At 44.0% G+C, this 17,642-nt stretch overlaps 1 protein-coding gene and 1 pseudogene across 1 annotated transcript in view; one reads left to right on the top strand and one right to left on the bottom strand.

Annotated features, from left to right (window-relative positions):
• LOC124718923 (aminomethyltransferase, mitochondrial) overlaps window positions 1-17,642 on the top strand; it is a 179,404-nt gene that overhangs the window by 103,496 nt on the left and 58,266 nt on the right. The gene's annotated exons all lie outside the window — the stretch shown is intronic.
• Window positions 5,723-5,840, bottom strand: LOC124719340 (annotated as a pseudogene).

The following is a 17,642-nucleotide window of genomic DNA, read 5'->3' as shown; positions in this document are numbered from 1 at the left end:
TGGAGATTTTCCAGTACAACCATTTCACGAATGTACGGTGAATATCAGAAATCCCGCAAGACATTAAATCTCCGCCTTCGCTGCGGCCGAAAAAGGTCTTGGGAGAACGGGAACAACGACGACTGAAGAGAATTGTTCAACGTCAGAGAAGTACAACCCTTCCGCGAATTGCTGCAGATTTCAATGCTGGGTTATCAACAAGTGTCAGCGTGCGAATCATTCAACGAAACATCATCGATATGGGCTTTCAGAGCCGAAGGCCCACTCGTGTACCCTTGATGACTGCACAACACAACGTTTTACCCCTCGCCTGGATCCGTCAACACCGACATTAGACTGTTAATGAGTGGAAACATGTTGCGTGACCGGACGAGTCTCATTGTATCGGGCGGATGGACGTGTACGGGTATGCAGACAACGTCGTGAATCCATTGACCCTGCATGTCCTTAGGGATTGTTCAACTGGTGGAGGCTCTGTGATGCTTTGGCGCGTGTGCGGTTGGAGTGATACGTCTAGAAACGACTGTGACAGGTGACACGTACGTAAGCATCCTGTCTGATGACCTGCATTCACTCATCCACATCTACATCTACGTCTACATTTATAGTCCGCAAGCCACCCAACGCTGTGTGGCGGAGGGCACTTTACGTGCCACTGTCATTACCTCTTTTCTGTTCCAGACGCGTACGGTTCGCGCGAAGAACGACTGCCGGAAAGCCTCCGTGCGCGCTAGAATCTCTCTAATTTTACATTCGTGATCTGCTCGGGAGGTATAAGTAGGGGGAAGCAATATATTCGATACCTCATCCAGAAACGCACCGTCTCCAAACCTGGACAGCAAGCTACACCGCGATGCAGAGCGCCTCTCTTGCAGAGTCTGCCACTTGAGTTTGCTAAACATCTCCGTAACGCCTACCAAATAACCCTGTGACGAAACGCGCCGCTCTTCTTTGGATCTCTCTACCTCTTCTGTCAACCCGACCTGGTACAGATCCCACAGTGATGAGCAATACTCAAGTACAGGTCGAACGAGGGTTTTGTAAACCACCTCCTTTGTTGATGGACTACATTTTCTAAGGACTCTCCCAGTGAATCTCAACCTGGCACCCGCCTTACCAACAATTAAGTTTATATTATCATTCCACTTCAAATCGTTCCGTAAACATACTCCCAGATATTTTACAGAAGTAACTGCTACCAGTGTTTGTTCCGCTATCATAAAATCATACAATAAAGGATCCTTCTTTCTATGTATTCGCAATACATTACATTTGTCTATGTTAAGGGTCAGTTGCCACTCCCTGCACCAAGTGCCTATCCGCTGCAGATCTTCCTGCATTTCTCTGCAATTTTCTAATGTAGCAACTTCTCTGTATACTACAGCATCATCCGCGAAAAGCCGCATGGAACTTCCGACACTATCTACTAGGTCATTTATATATATTATGAAAAGCAATGGCCCCATAACACTCTCCTGTGGCACGACAGAGGTTACTTTAACGTCTGTAGACGTCTCTCCATTGAGAACAACATGCTGTGTTCTGTTTTTGCTAAAACCTCTTCAATCCAGCCACACAGCTGGTCTGACATTCCGTAGCCTCTTGCTTTATCAGGCGACAGTGCGGAACTGTATCGAACGCCTTCCGGAAGCCAAGGAAAATGGCGTCTACCTGGGAGCCTGTATCTAATATTTTCTGGGTCTCATGAACAAATAAAGCGAGTTGGGTCTCACACGATCGCTGTTTCCGGAATCCATGTTGATTTCTACAGAGTAGATTCTGGGTTTCCAGAAACGACATGATACGCGAGCAAATAACATGTTCTAAAATTCTACAACAGATCGACGTCAGAGATGTAGCATCTGCTCAACGACCCTTCTTGAAAACTGGGACTACCTGTGCTCTTTTCCAATCATTTGGTACTTTCCGTTTCTCTAGAGACTTGCAGTACACGGCTGTTAGAAAGAGGGCAAGTTCTTTCGCGTATTCTGTGTAGAATCGAATTGGTATACCGTCAGGTCCAGTGGACTTTCCTCTGTTGAGTGATTTCAGTTGCTTATCTATTCCTTGGACACTTATTTCGATGTCAGCCATTTTTTCGTTCGTGCGGTGACTTAGAGAAGGAACTGTAGATACGCTCATCTCCATTGTCCTTTCCGACGCACTTGGGCAATTCCAGCTGGACAATGCGACACACCACACGTCCAGAATCGCTACAGGGAAGCTCCAGGAACATTCTTCTGAGTCTGAACACTTCCGCTGGCCACCTAACTCCCCAGACACGAACATTATTGAGCGTATCTGGGATGCCTTGCAACGAGGTGTTCAGAAGAGATCACCCACTTGTACGCTTACGGATGTATGGACAGCCCTACAGGATTCACAGTGTCAGTTCCCTCCAGTAGTTCTTCAGACATTGAGTCCATGCCACGTCCTGTTGCGGCACTTTTGCGCGCTCACGGGGACCCTACACCATATTAGGCAGGTGTGCCAGTTTCTTTGGCTCTTCAGTGTACCTTGGCGCGCACATTTCTGCAGAAGCGAGCTACAGTGGACGACGTTCCGCTGTCTCGCTGTTTTGCGGGCAGCGACAGAAACAGCAAACAGCGCTCTCTCAGCTGGCAGCCGGCAGCCAGCTACTGGTGGGGCCCCAGACACAGGTTCGGCTTCCCACTGTGTGTTTGCCGGCTGGCCGCCGCCTCCCAGCCCATTAACGATCCATTAAGGATCCCCCCTCCCCCTACCCCACCCCACCGTGGCGCTGCGCTGGAATTTACAGTCCGGGCGCGTGTCTCCAGGCCAGGCCTCCAGCTGGAAAGGGTCTGCGTCACACTGTGTCGGGCTTGTGGCGGGGGGGTAGGGGAGGGGGTGGCAGGGGGCTCTGCTGTCCACTGCTGCCGCGCCGGAAAGCTCAGAGGCGCGGAAAGTTCTGCACTCAGTGGCGACGTGACCGAAAGCACTGCAGGCGACGCTAGCTGCGTCATATAAAAGCTGTGTTCACACGAAGCGTTTCCCTCTCTGCAGCTTATAGAATAATAAGTAAATGGAATGTTTCTTTTCATAGCTAAGCGTTACTTACTCGTTCTGCGGCGTTGTGAGAACAGCACACACTGAAGAGGCAGAGAAGCTGGTACATCTGGCTAATATCGTGTAGGGCCCCCCGCGAGCACGCAGAACTGCCGCAGCACGACGTGGCATGGACTCGACTAATGTCTAAAGTGCCCGCCCGGTTAGCCGTTCGGTCTAACGCACTGCTTTCCGGGCGGGTAGGAGCGCCTGTTCCCCGGCACAAATCCGCCCAGGGGGCTTGTGTCGAGGTTCGGTGAGCTGGCCAGTCTGTGCATGGTTTTTAGGTGGTTTTCCATCTGCCACGGCGAATGCGGGCTGGTTCCCCTTATTCCGCCTCAGCTACACTACGTCGGCGGTTGCTGCGCAAACAAGTTCTCCACGCACTCGTACACCACCATTATTCTACCACGCAAACAAAGGGGTTACACTCGTCTGGTGTGAGACGTTCCCTGGGGTGTCCACTGGAAGCCGAACCGCACAATAACCCTGGGTTCGGTGTGGGGCGGCGGAGGGGTGAAGTGGACTGCGGCAGTCGTCGTGGGGTTGTGGACCACTGCGGCTGCGGCGGGGACAGAGCCTCTCCGTCATTTCTAGGCCCCCGTTTAACATACAATACAATATAATGTCTGAAGTAGTGCTGCAGGAACTCTCACACCATGAATCCTGCAGGGCTGTCTATAAATCCGTAAGAGTACGAGGGGATGGAGATCTCTTCTGAACAGCACGTTGCAAGGCATCCCTTATACGCTCAAATATGTTCATGTCTGGGGAGTTTGGTGGACAGCGGAAGTGCTTAAACTCAGCAAAATGTTCCTGGAACCACTCTGTACCAGTTCTGGACTTGTAGGATGCTGCATTGTCCTGCTGGAGTTGCCCAAGTCCGTCAAAATGCACAATGGACATGAGCGGATGCAGGCGATCATACAGAATGCTTGTCACCTGTGAGAGTCATATCTACACGTATCAGGTGTTCCCATGTCACTCCAAATGCATACGATCCACACCATTACAGAGTCTCCACCAGCTTGAACAGTCGCTGCTGAAAAGCAGGGTCCATGGATTCATGAGCTTGTCTCCATACCCGTACCCATCCATCCCCTCCATCCAATTTGAAACGAGACTCATCCCACCAGGCAACATGTTTCCAGTCATCAACAGTCCAATGTCTGTGTTGACGGGCCGAGGCGAGGCTTAAAGCTTTGTGACACGCAGTCATCAAGGGTACATTGAATGATTTGCACGCTGAAGTTAATGCTTCAGCGTTTAAATCTGCAGCAATTTGCGGGTCGGTTGCAGTTTTGTCACGTTCAACGATTCTCTTCAGTCCTGTTCCAAAAGTATCTTTTTCCGGCCGCAGCGATGTCGGAGATCTGATGTTTTACTGAATTCCTGATACTCACGGTACACTCGTGAAATGGTGCTATGGGGAAATTCCCACTTCATCGCTACCAAGGAGGTGCTGTGTCCCATTGTTGCCACAATCAAACTCACTTAAATCTTGATAACCTGCCATTGGAGCAGCAGAAACCGACCTAACAACTGCACCATGCACTTGTTGTCTTATGCAGGCGTTGCCGGCCACTGCGCCATATTCTGCCTGTTTTCATATCTCTGTATTTGAATATGCATGGCTGTACCAGTTTCTATGGCGCTTCAGTGTAGTTTATTTGGTTCTCCTCCAGAGAATTGCACAACCGAGTTTACTTTTAGGGTCCCTAATTATTAGAAAAGGAAACCCTTCCAGGAGCGGATCCCAAACTTTTTAGCTGTGCGGACCACCTGTTTTGTAAGGAAAGCTTTGAGGCCTGGTTTCAGTATTTATATTTTTTATAAAGAAAAGATTTGTATTATATTCGTTTGGTTGTCTCAACTAGATAAAAACTCAAAATCGAGTGGTCAATGTTAGAAAGAACGCATTGGCTTTTGGCCATTCTTTGTCGCCTACGAGAGAATTGATATCCGTATTAATACAAATGCATTTTAGCCTCAGATCAGTAGCTTCATTTAGTCCTCTCATGACGGCACTTATTTTTTTTTAAAAAAAGGAAATAAAGAAAAAAAGTTGGAAAGCCTCGATCAGAGAGATAGTTTCTAGGAATTCCCATCAAGCGTCTCAGTGTGTAGTAATTCAGCACTATCACCATGTGATATGGTGTAGTGGCTAACGCCCTTACCTCACATTCGAAAGACCTGGGTTCAATTCCCGGGTGTACCGTCCAAATGTCGGTTTCCTGCAGTCACCCAGGTCACTCCAGGCAAATACTGGGATAGTTGCTTAAAAGGACCATGATCGCTCCAGTATCAATAGATCTGAGCAAAGCTCTCTCTCTAGTAATTTCGGCTCTAGACGGGCCGTGGAACATCGTTCTTCCATCTTTTTGGGTCAGGGTATTAAATGAGCGAAATCAAAGCGAGTCGTTCTTACGAACACTTCTGTACGAGAAACTCTCCTCCCGAACAGGCCATGAAGGCTCAACGTTACCGGCCGGCCGCCGTGTCATCCTAAGCCCAATGGGGTCAATGAATGCGGTTGTGGAGGGGCGTGTTCAGCACGGCGCTCTCCCGGCCGTATGTCAGTTTCCGAGACCGGAGCCGCTACTTCTCAATCAAGTAGCTCCTCAGTTTGACTCACAAGGGCTGAGTGCACCCCGCTTGCCAACAGCGCTCGGCAGACCGGATGGTCACCCATCCAAGTGCTAGCCCAGCCCGACAGCGCTTAACTTCGGTGATCTGACGGGGACCAGTGTTACCACTGCGGCAAGGCTGTTGGCGTACGAGAAACTACCAACTCTACTAATTACGATCGGATTGCGGTATGTTGTATGCTTATGCCATGACTAGGCAGCCAATTCCGTGCGCTGTCCCTGTATCACAGTCTGTAGAGGTCTACACTTCCAGCCACCTGACGGTAAACGGCATTGGTAATTTTGAACACTAAAAAATTTTTTAAGAATTACTGAAATACTGGTAGTCGGTCTTAGCAGCTGCTTTTGACCCATTTTTTCCGTGTATTAAAAACAAAAACTGGGTAGTTTTCGACATGTCATAATGGATCATTCCCTTGTGAGTGGTTGGGACAGCAACAGGTCGCATTAATTCTTATTCCACTGTGTACTCGTTGACGCTGACTCTGACGAGACCCCGAAGTTCCCGATATTTTTTTGCCTTGTCTTGGACTCTCGACCAGCGTTCACGATCCAGTCCCACGCTGCCCACTGCCCTCAAGTGGGCCGCAGCCAATTGGTTGGCATCCGCTTGCCTTCTAGGATCGCTTTGATGTCCGTCTCTCTGTCCGACTGTTAAAAACACTCTTTCTTAGACAATGCTAGACGAATCAGTTGAAATTTATGTCGAATATTGAGGCCTACAGTCCCTTAAACTCCCACCCCAAAACCCATAGGGTACATCCCGATGTATACGGGGTGGTCCATTGATCGTGACCGGGCCAAATATCTCACGAAATAAGCGTCAAACGAAAAAACTAAAAAGAGCGAAACTCGTCTAGCTTGAAGGGGGAAAACAGATGGTGCTATGGTTGGCCCGCTCGATGGCGCTGCCATAGGTCAAACGGATATCAATTACGTTTTTTTTTAAAATGGGAACCCCCATTTTTAATTACATATTCGTGTAGAACGTAAAGAAATAAGAAGGGTTTAGGACCACTTTTTTCGCTTTGTGATAGATGGTGCTCTAATAGTCACAAACGTATAAGTACGTGGTATCACGTAAGATTCCGCCAGTGTGGACGGTATTTGCTTCGTGATACATTACCCGTGTTAAAATGGACCGCTTACCAATTGCGGAAAAGGTCGATATCGTGTTGATGTATGGCTATTGTGATCAAAATGCCCGACGGGCGTGTGCTATGTATGCTGCTCGGTATTCTGGACCACATCATTCAAGTGTCCGGACCGTTCGCCGAATAGTTACGTTATTTAAGGAAACAGAAAGTGTTCGGCCACATGTGAAACGTCAACCACGACCTGCAACAAATGATGATGCCCAAGTAGGTGTTTCAGCTGCTGTCGCGGCTAATCCGCACATCAGTAGCAGACGAATTGCGCGAGAATCGGGAATCTCAAAAACGTCGCTGTTGCGAATGCTACATCATCGATTGCACCCCTACCATATTTCTACACACTAGGAATTGCATGGCTACGAGTTTGAACGTCGTGTACAGTTCTGCCACTGGACACAAGGGAAATTATGGACGATGACAGATTTTTTGCACGCGCTCTATTTAGCGACGAAGCGTCATTCAGCAACAGCGGTAACGTAAACCGGCATAATATGCACTATTGGGCAACTGAAAATCCACCATGGCTGCGACAAGTGGAACATCAGCGACCTTGACGGGTTAATGTATGGTGCGGCATTATGGGAGGAGGGATAATTGGCCCCCATTTTATCGATGGCGATCTAAATGGTGCAATGTATGCTGATTTCGTACGTAATGTTCTACCGATGTTACTACAAGATGTTTCACTGCATGACAGAATGGCGATGTACTTGCAACATGATGGATGTCCGGCACATAACTCGCGTGCGGTTGAAGCGGTATTGAATAGCATATTTCATGACAGATGGATTGGCCCGCACGTTCACCGGATCTGACGTCCCAGGATTTCATTCTGTGGGGAAAGTTGACGTGTATTTGCTGTCGTGCTCCACGGAAAACGCCTCACAACATGCGTCAGCGCATTGTCAATGCATGTGCGAACATTACGGAAGCCGAACTACTCGCTATTGAGAGGAATGTCGTTACACGTATTGCCAAATGCACTGAGGTTGACGGACATCATTTTGAGCATTTATTGCATTAATGTGGAATTTACAGGTAATCACGCTGTAACAGCATGCGTTCTCAGATATGATAAGTTCACAAAGGTACATGTATCACATTGGGACAACCGAAATAAAATGTTCAAACGTACCTACGTTCTGTATTTTAATTTAAAAAACCTACCTATTACCAACTGTTCGTCTATGTGAGCCATATGTTTGTGACTATTAGAGCGCCACCTATCACACGTAATATAGGAATATGTAATATTTAAAAAAAAAACGCAGTTGACATCCGTTTGACCTTTGGCAGTGCCATCTAGCGGGCCAACCATACCGCCATCTGGTTTCCCCTTCGAGCTAGACGAGTTTCGTTCTTTGTTGTTTTTTCGTTTCTCGCCTATTTCGTGAGATATTTGGCCCAGTCAATATCAATGGACCACCCTGTATATATTGAACCTGGAGAGCGGGAGAATGGAAAAGAAAGGGAGGGGATCACTGCTATCTGCAGTGTCGGGAATCAGCGGCGACGTGTGACAATGTGTACCAGACCGGGATTCGAACCCGGGACTACATACTTACAACGCAGGTGCGTTAAACGCTGCGCCATCCAGAACACAGCGTTATCGTAACTGCGCGGACTATCGGCATGCATCATGGACGATCCACATTTTAGGTACAATTACGCTTCGACGTGTACCTAAATGTGAAATTTGTGGCTGTACTGACTTAACACTGAATATCATCTCCAGCTCTCCTTGGTATTAGTCCAAAAGTTTGAAGATATGTCGGCTGACGGTTTTCCCTGGCTTCTCATTACAGCTAAGGGAGAAACTTCAAAGCTGAACACTATTTACAGACGACCAATATAACCTGAAGAAAGAGTAGTCTTTATACTCTTTGATTTATTGCAAGTGGAAAATGTTCAAATGTGTGTGAATTCCTAAGGGACCAAACTGCTGAGGTCATTGGTCCCTAGACTTACACACTACTTAAACTAACTTACGCTAAGAACAACACACACACACACCCATGCTCGAGGGAGGACTCGAACCTCCGGCGGGAGGGGCCCCGCAATCCGTGACAAGGCGCCTCAAACCGCTCGGCCACTCGGCGCGGCTGCAAGTGGAGAAATTTATGTTAATGGCTTCACATTTTATTAGCTACTACATCCCAGTTTCTGATGTGTGCAATGATACATGTGAAGCACTTCAACGATATCGTATATAAGGATGTTGTAATGTAATAAAATAATTTTTTTTTATTTGTGACTCTTTTTCTTTGCTATCAGTGTAATGTAATAGAATGAATATGAGCCGTGACGTATATAAAAAATGGAACACACTTTAATGCAATGCCTCAGCATAAAAGAGAAATAACTAATGTAGGAATATTATTAACAATATGTTGTTTAATTTAGCCCGACGTGTATAAGCACTCAGTAAATTAGCTCAGTTCTCAGGGTAGTTAAGTAATCGTCCATAATTAATTGTCCTTTTCTTATTTACCCAATACCACAGATATTATTCCAGGCTCGTGAGAAGTTGTGTACTTATTGCACCAGTATTGCACTACTGTAATACGTAACATCGTGGTTTCGTCTCGATTCCCCAATATAGATAACAAGAGTAGCATTAACAAATGAATTTCTATAATGAAACTGGAATCCTGTGACCAGACCTTTTCTGCCTGGGATGTTATCTCGTTATATAAAGAAAATCTGTAAATAAGATTGTTAAATTATTAGTAGCTGTCTCCGGTCTCGTGGGATCTGAAATAAACTTAATTGTCCTAACCGACGGCACGGCTCCTAGATGAGCTAAAAGAAAAACGTTAAATATTTTTCTAAGATGGCGCCTAACAATGAAAATTCTTTGTTAAGGCCCATATCTACTTAAGGTAATACAGGCATCAGACTAACAATAGATTGACCACATACACAAATTCTTTTGTCAAAATAACCATTATATTTTTCGGGTTTTAAGTACAACTTACATTATCAGCTGGTACAGCAAGATGACCTTTACACAACAACGTCCTCTTAGGTCCGAATCCAAGCAGATACGGTAAGTGAAAGACAAAGGAAAGATAGTTCATGCATAGACGCGCAAGAGTCCATGGATTGACATGTCCATTGTAGTTCTATCTCTTCTTCTATGGCGTACTTGTCGATTATTTGTAAGATTTATCGTAATATTTAGTTTACATTTTTTAAAACCCCAGTCCACACAGGAGAAACAGTACAATGTGTAATGAAAATGTCAATAAAATAAGAATAATGAAGTATGAAATATACGTACAAACTGTAACGCGAGCTCCATACATATTGCAAAGTAAAGTACCCCACCGCATTTTTCTTTATGTTAGGTTAGTCTCAGGAACTACTACAGGGCTTCTGAAATTGTTTTTACTTTTAGACTGACTGACGAGCAACGTTTCTGTACATTACTACACAAACAAACTACGTTGTGAACAGGTCATCTGGCTATAGAAGCTGGCATCTGTGTGAAGCCAGGGCGAGTCCCTAGTCAAGAATAAACATTATGTTATCCATCAGTTGTAATGCAAACAGATTACATTCTTAATGTCAAGACTACCATTTAACTTCTAACCAGAAAGTAACTACTTTAGATGGTACTTGCAGATATTCACACTGGCGGAGGTTTTTATCCGTAAATAATTAGCCTGTTACTTCATTTATCGACGAGTGTTACCACATATATCCACATGTGCGTATATTTCTAATTGTAACACTGTTAAGAAGTTTTGTACATGAATAAACTTGAAGTATTTAACTACTGACCGATTTATTTTACGTCATGGTGAATCGTCTATGATGTATGACCGTGCTTCACTAGCGTTTTGTCTAGAGCTGCTTTGGACGTCTTCACAGGTGCTTGTGGTTCCCATAAGTCCAGTCAAGCGTGATATTTTTTTTGTGAGTCATCAGTCTACTGACTTGGCCAGGAACGCCCTTTTTGCCAGTGCTAGTCTGCTTTTGATGCCCTCCTTGCTCCGTCCGTCATCGGTTATTTTGCTGTCTAGGTAGCAGCATTTCTTAACTTCATCTGCTTCGTAACCATCAATCGTAACATTTCTCGCTGTTTTCATATCTGCTACTTCTCATTACTTTCGTCTGTCTTCGATTTACCCGCAGTCCATATTCTGTACTCATTACACTGTTCATTCCCTTCAGCGTATCATGCAATTCTTCTTCACTTCCACTCGGGATAGCAATGTCATCAGCGAATCGTATCACTGATATCCTTTCACCTTGAATTTTAATTCCACTACTGAACCTTTATTTTATTTCTATCATGACCCTCCCATGTACAGATTGAACAGTAGGGCGAAATATTACAACCCTGTCTTACATCCTTCTTAACCCCAGCACTTCGTTCTTGGTCGTCCAATCTTATTATCCCCTTTTAGTTGTTGTACATATCGTATATCACCTGTCTCTCCTCATAGCTTACCCCTATTTTTCTCAGAATTTAGAACGTCTTGCACCATTTTACATTGTCGGACGCTTTTTCCTGGGTGACAAATCCTATAATTTTGTCTTGCTTTCTTTTTTCTTTAATCTTGCTTCCGTTATCAACCTCTAGGTCAGAATTATCTCTCCGGTGCCTCTGCCATTCCTAAAGCCAAACTAATGGACATCTAACACATCATTAGTTTTCTTTTTCATTTTTCTGTATATTATTCTAGTCAGCAGGTGGGATGCATTAGCTGTTAAGTTGATTGTGCAGTAATTCTCTCACCTGTTGGTTTTTCCAGTCCTCGGAATCGTGTGGACGATAGTTTTTCGAAAATCGGGTGGTATGTCGCCAGACTCCTATGTTCTACACACCAACGTTTGGAATGTTATCTATCCCTTCTACTTTATTTGTTGTTAAGTCCTCCAAAGCTCTCTTAAATTGTGATTCTATGATTGGATCCCCTACCTCATCTAAATCGACTCCAGTTTCTTCTTCTATCACATCACACAAATCTTCCCTCTCATAGAGACTTTGGTGTACTCTTTCCACCTATCCTCTCTCACGTCTCCATTTAACAGTGAAATTCACTTTGCAAGGTAACAGGGTACTTTTCCGGCTCAATATTACGTAAAAACCAACACCTATTTCTTTCAGGCACTGTTTATAATGTATACGTTTTACAGATTTTTTTGTTGATATCAGGTAATGCAGCACACTTTCTAAACAAATTAGAAGTATTTTGAATATTTTTGAACCTGCTTAGGGTTATTAAAAAATTACAAAGAAATCGACGCATTTTTCCCCAAAATGGTTCTTCAAATTGAGGTACCATTCAATCCAATGTTATACATTCGAAGGAGACCAAATTTTTACCAGATATCATGACATGATGGCTGAGATACTAGACCTATTTAATTCCACCTATTATGTATATTACAAGAATAAAAAATATCACACCTTACATTATAATTTTTATAATATTTTTCCTAATAAAAATAATATTTTTTCTATAATTTAGTTGATTCTTCAATAAAGCTTAGGTCTACTACATAAATATGAACTATTGCAAATTACAGAAAAAAATTAGACCAATGCTGCATAAACTTTAGGAAATATTTGTACCTGAATTCTGAAAAATACAACTTAAGGGTAATTTCAAATGAAGATATGAGTCCAATTAAACTGTGCCTCAAAACATTCCTGAAGCATAGTCTTCATCCTGCAGCATTTCTTCATCTTTAAGCTTCCTCTTGGCATTCCTTTTAGCACTTCTTGCTTCTTTGGTAACTTGAAGAGCGAATCTTTCAGCTTCATGCAGCCATTGTCTGTCCCATGCAAGCAGTTGATCTTCCATATTAGAGCCACATTTTATGCCTAAATTTCTCAGGACTTCCAACATTCCTATCACTCCATCATTGAAACATGTCACTGCATCTACCACACCAACTTTTAATGTATTTAGTACTACAAAAACATTCTTGGGTAACCTTTCCCATATGCAATGGCTGAAACTTTTCATTTGTATTCTGAGTGCTCCCATGAAGACATTTACTAAGCAAAACAGGGTCACTCAGGTCTCTAAAAATTGGTTTTATTTTATTCATAACAGACTCAGGAAGAGAATGCTTATGATGGTATATTAGACCATTTTCTTTTGCTTTTTGGTGACCACACCAAGAATCTTCTCCTTTAGGGCAAAGTCTGTGAACAGGCTGGTCATCTGTGGACAACTTACGAAAGTAGGTGGCCCACACAGCTTTTCTCATAACTGTAACATCATTCAGAGGTGCAGTTCGACTAATGGCCAGTATATAATAACTCTGAAGAATGTGTATTTTAGTTTCCGTCAATCTGCCTCGGCGAGACAGAGATTTTCCATCAGATAGCAACTTTCATTTCTCTTCGTAGCTCCCTCAATCGAGCACCCATTCTCTTTTGCACTAGTCCACAACACTACGGTTTGGTTACCGAGGTATCACCATAATCATTGAACTTATTAATTTTATTGAAAGCTTTAGAGTCCCCATCGTCTAGGTACCTCGTATATCTAACGTTATAAACGGGCACCGACCTCTGAAGTGTTTGTAGATCACCATCACACTCCATACCTCCACTGTAACCATCATAATTCTTAGAACACTGATGTTCAATACGTCCTTCAGTGCTACCATGGCAGGCGTGCCAGTACTTAGATAAGCACTCAACATCACCAACTTTACTATTCGCCAGAGAAGTATCACTTACAACACCACTCGAGGAACAATTTCCTCGACGTTGACATGTCCCATCAAGTGCAGCAGCAATGTCCCTGATTCCAGTAATATTTACAGTTTCTTCTACTTCATGTTTCATAGATGCTTTAGTTCAATTTGGTTCAATTGGCTCTGAGCACTATGGTACTCAACTGCTGTGGTCATAAGTCCCCTAGAACTTAGAACTACTTAAACCTAACTAACCTAAGGACAGCACACAACACCCAGCCATCACGAGGCAGAGAAAATTCCTGACCCCGCCGGGAATCGAACCCGGGAACCCGGGCGTGGGAAGCGAGAACGCTACCGCACGACCACGAGATGCGGGCGATGCTTTAGTCACAACCGTCAAGGCACCTAAAAGTATTTTTATGTACTTGCTGAACCTACTGGGAGGAGGAGTAAGGTCCATCAAACAACAAAACATTTGAGCAGCCTTTTTTCCTTTTCCTATTGCACGCATTGCATACACTAACTTCAAATTCTTGTCACATGAATTATGCGAAATGTTTGAAGTCATTTCCGATGTTGGTTTATTGGAGGATCTACATAGAACAACTAATTTTGATGCTAAACCCTTCCTGATACATTGTCGTTCAGTTATTTCCGGACAGCTTACACCATCACATTGTTTACATTTCGCCACTTCCTTTATCAAAGAAGATAAGATTCCTACATCAACAACAACAAATCCACTAAAAACAGCGTCATTGTTAAGACAAACATTTTAATCACCAGCAGGCGTGCCATGTGGGAGTTTCTTCCGTGAAGAACTGATACATAGGTTACTTTCAACAGTGTGGCTTGCTTTATTTGTGAACAGGTTACCATGGAATTTCCTTGTAATGAATTTCTTGATGCGTGGCATAGTTCGTATGTATTCCACACTAAAGGATATGTACTTGCACAAATATATATGTAGCACTTGGGCACCAAACATTCAGTAACACGTGAACAAACTGCTTCAGCGAAACGAAAGTAAATACTAGAAAAGATAATCATTTACAGACACTAGAAACCTGCACTGTTAGAAACATATACAATATATCATATGTATAAGCGCTTGAAGCAGGAAGTTCGAAGTTCTTTTCGAAATAATACTGGTTTCTGTAACAGAAATAAAGAGGGCATGGTGGCATACATGACCGAAACTTTAAAATTATATGTAGGTCATTTTTCATTTGAAACCCTGTAACGTATGTATCAATGTAATCAGGAAAGACTATAGAATTTAATAAAGTCATAAAAATTTTTCCACCATTTCTAAGTACACTCTATCCTTAATGTTACCAGTGTTACTTTTAATTTCACGGAAAGTTGTTGTTACTTTTTTACATGCTGAGTCAATCCTTCCAACAATCACTTCATTTTTGATTGCTTCACACTTTTCATGCAGGCATTTCGTCTTAGCTTCCCTGCATTTCGTATTTTTTTCATTCCTCAGCGACTTGTATTTCTGTTTTGCTGTATTCCCTTAACATTTTTGTACTTCCTTGTTTCATCGCTCAACTGAAGTATTTCGTCTATTACCCACGGTTTCTTCGTTGTTACCTTCTTTGTACATATGTCTTTCTTGCCAACTTGTGTGATTGCCCTTTTTAGCCTTTTCAACTATACTGCGTACTGAGCTATTCCTTATTGCTGTATCTATAGCCTTAAAGAATTCAAGCGTCTACATCTACATTTATACTCCGCAAGCCACTCAACGGTGTGTGGCGGAGGGCACTTTACGTGCCACTGTCATTACCTCCCTTTCCTGTTCCAGTCGTAGCCGGCCGGTGTGGTCGTGCGGTTCTAGGCGCTTCAGTCTGGAACCGCGTGACCGCTACGGTCGCAGGTTGGAATCCTGCCTCGGGCATGGATGCGTGTGATGTCCTTAGGTTAGTTAGGTTTAATTAGCTCTAAGTTCTACGCGACTGATGACCTCAGAAGTTAAGTCGCACAGTGCTCAGAGCCATTTGAACCAATCTGTTCCAGTCGCGTATGGTTCGCGGGAAGAACGACTGCCAGAAAGCCTCCGTGCGCGCTCGAATCTCTCTAATTTTACATTCGTGACCTCCTCGGGAGGTATAAGTGGGGGGAAGCAATATATTCGATACCTCATCCAGAAACGCACCCTCTCGAAACCTGGACAGCAAGTTACACCGCGATGCAGAGCGCCTCTCTTGCAGAGTCTGCCCCTTGAGTTTGCTAAACATCTCCGTATCGCTATCACGCTTACCAAATAACCCGGTGACGAAACGCGCCGCTCTTCTTTGGATCTTCTCTATCTCCTCTGTCAACCCGACCTGGTACGGATCCGACACTGATGAGCAATACTCAAGTATAGGTCGAACGAGTGTTTTGTAAGCCACCTCCTTTGTTGATGGACTACATTTTCTAAGCACTCTCCCAATGAATCTTAACCTGGTACCCGCCTTACCAACAATTAATTTTATATGATCATTCCACTTCAAATCGTTCCGCACGCATACTCCCAGATATTTTACAGAAGTAACTCCTACCAGTGTTTGTTCCGCAAATATATTATCATACAATAAAGGATCCTTATTTCTATGTATACGCAATACATTGCATTTGTCTATATTAAGGGTCAGTTGCCACTCCCTGCACCAAGTGCCTATCCGCTGCAGATCTTCCTGCATTTCGCTGCAATTTTCTAATGCTGCAACTTCTCTGTATAGTACAGCATCATCCGCGAAAAGCCGCATGGAACGTCCGACACTACCTATTAGGTCATTTATATATATTGTGAAAAGCAATGATCCCATAACACTCCCCTGTGGCACGCCAGAGGTTACTTTAACATCTGTAGACGTCTCTCCATTGAGAACAACATGCTGTGTTCTGTTTGCTGAAAACTCTTCAATCCAGCCACACAGCTGGTCTGATATTCCGTAGGCTCTTACTTTGTTTATCAGGCAACAGTGCGGAACTGTATCGAACTCCTTCCGGAAGTCAAGGAAAATGGCATCTACCTGAGAGCCTGTATCTTATATTTTCTGGGTCTCATGAACAAATAAAGCGAGCTGGGTCTCACACGATCGCTGTTTCCGGAATCTATGTTGATTCCTACAGAGTAGAGTCTGGGTTTCCAGAAATGACATGATACGCGAGCAAAAACATGTTCTAAAATTCTACAACAGATCGATGTCAGAGATATAGGTCTATAGTTGTGCGCATCTGCTCGACGACCCTTCTTGAAGACTTGGACTACCTGTGCTCTTTTCCAATCATTTGGAACCGTCCGTTCCTCTAGAGACTTGCGGTACACGGCTGTTAGAAGAGGAGCAAGTTCTTTCGCGTACTCTGTGTAGAATCGAACTGGTATCCCGTCAGGTCCAGTGGACGTTCCTCTGTTGAGTGATTTCAGTTGCCTTTCTATTCCTTGGACACTTATTTCGATGTCAGCCATTTTTTTTGTTTGTGCGAGGATTTAGAGAAGGAACTGCAGTGCGGTCTTCCTCTGTGAAACACCTTTGGAAAAATGTGTTTAGTATTTCAGCTTTACGCGTGTCATCCTCTGTTTCAATGCCATCATCATCCCGGAGTGTCTGGATATGCTGTTTCGATCCACCTACTGATTTAACGTAAGACCAGAACTTCCTAGGATTTTCTGTCAAGTCGGTACATAGAATTTTATTTTCGAATTCACTGAACGCTTCACGCGTAGCCCTCCTTACGCCAACTTTGACATCGTTTAGCTTCTGTTTGTCTGAGAGATTTTGGCTGCGTTTAAACTTGGAGTGAAGCTCTCTTTGCTTTCGCAGTAGTTTCCTAACTTTGTTGTTGAACCACGGTGGGTTTTTCCCGTCCCTCACAGTTTTACTCGGTACGTACCTGTCTAAAACGCATTTTACGATTGCCTTGAACTTTTTCCATAAACACTCAACATTGTCAGTGTCGGAACAGAAATTTTCGTTTTGATCTGTTAGGTAGTCTGAAATCTGCCTCCTATTACTCTTGCTAAACAGATAAACCTTCCTCCCTTTTTTTATATTCCTATTTACTTCCATATTCAGGGATGCTGCAACGGCCTTATGATCACTGATTCCCT

Source organism: Schistocerca piceifrons, chromosome 10, assembly GCF_021461385.2.
Source record: "Schistocerca piceifrons isolate TAMUIC-IGC-003096 chromosome 10, iqSchPice1.1, whole genome shotgun sequence".
NCBI lineage: Eukaryota > Metazoa > Arthropoda > Insecta > Orthoptera > Acrididae > Schistocerca > Schistocerca piceifrons.
Note: the sequence above shows the minus strand (reverse complement) of the source record. Positions and strands in the feature narration are given on the sequence as shown.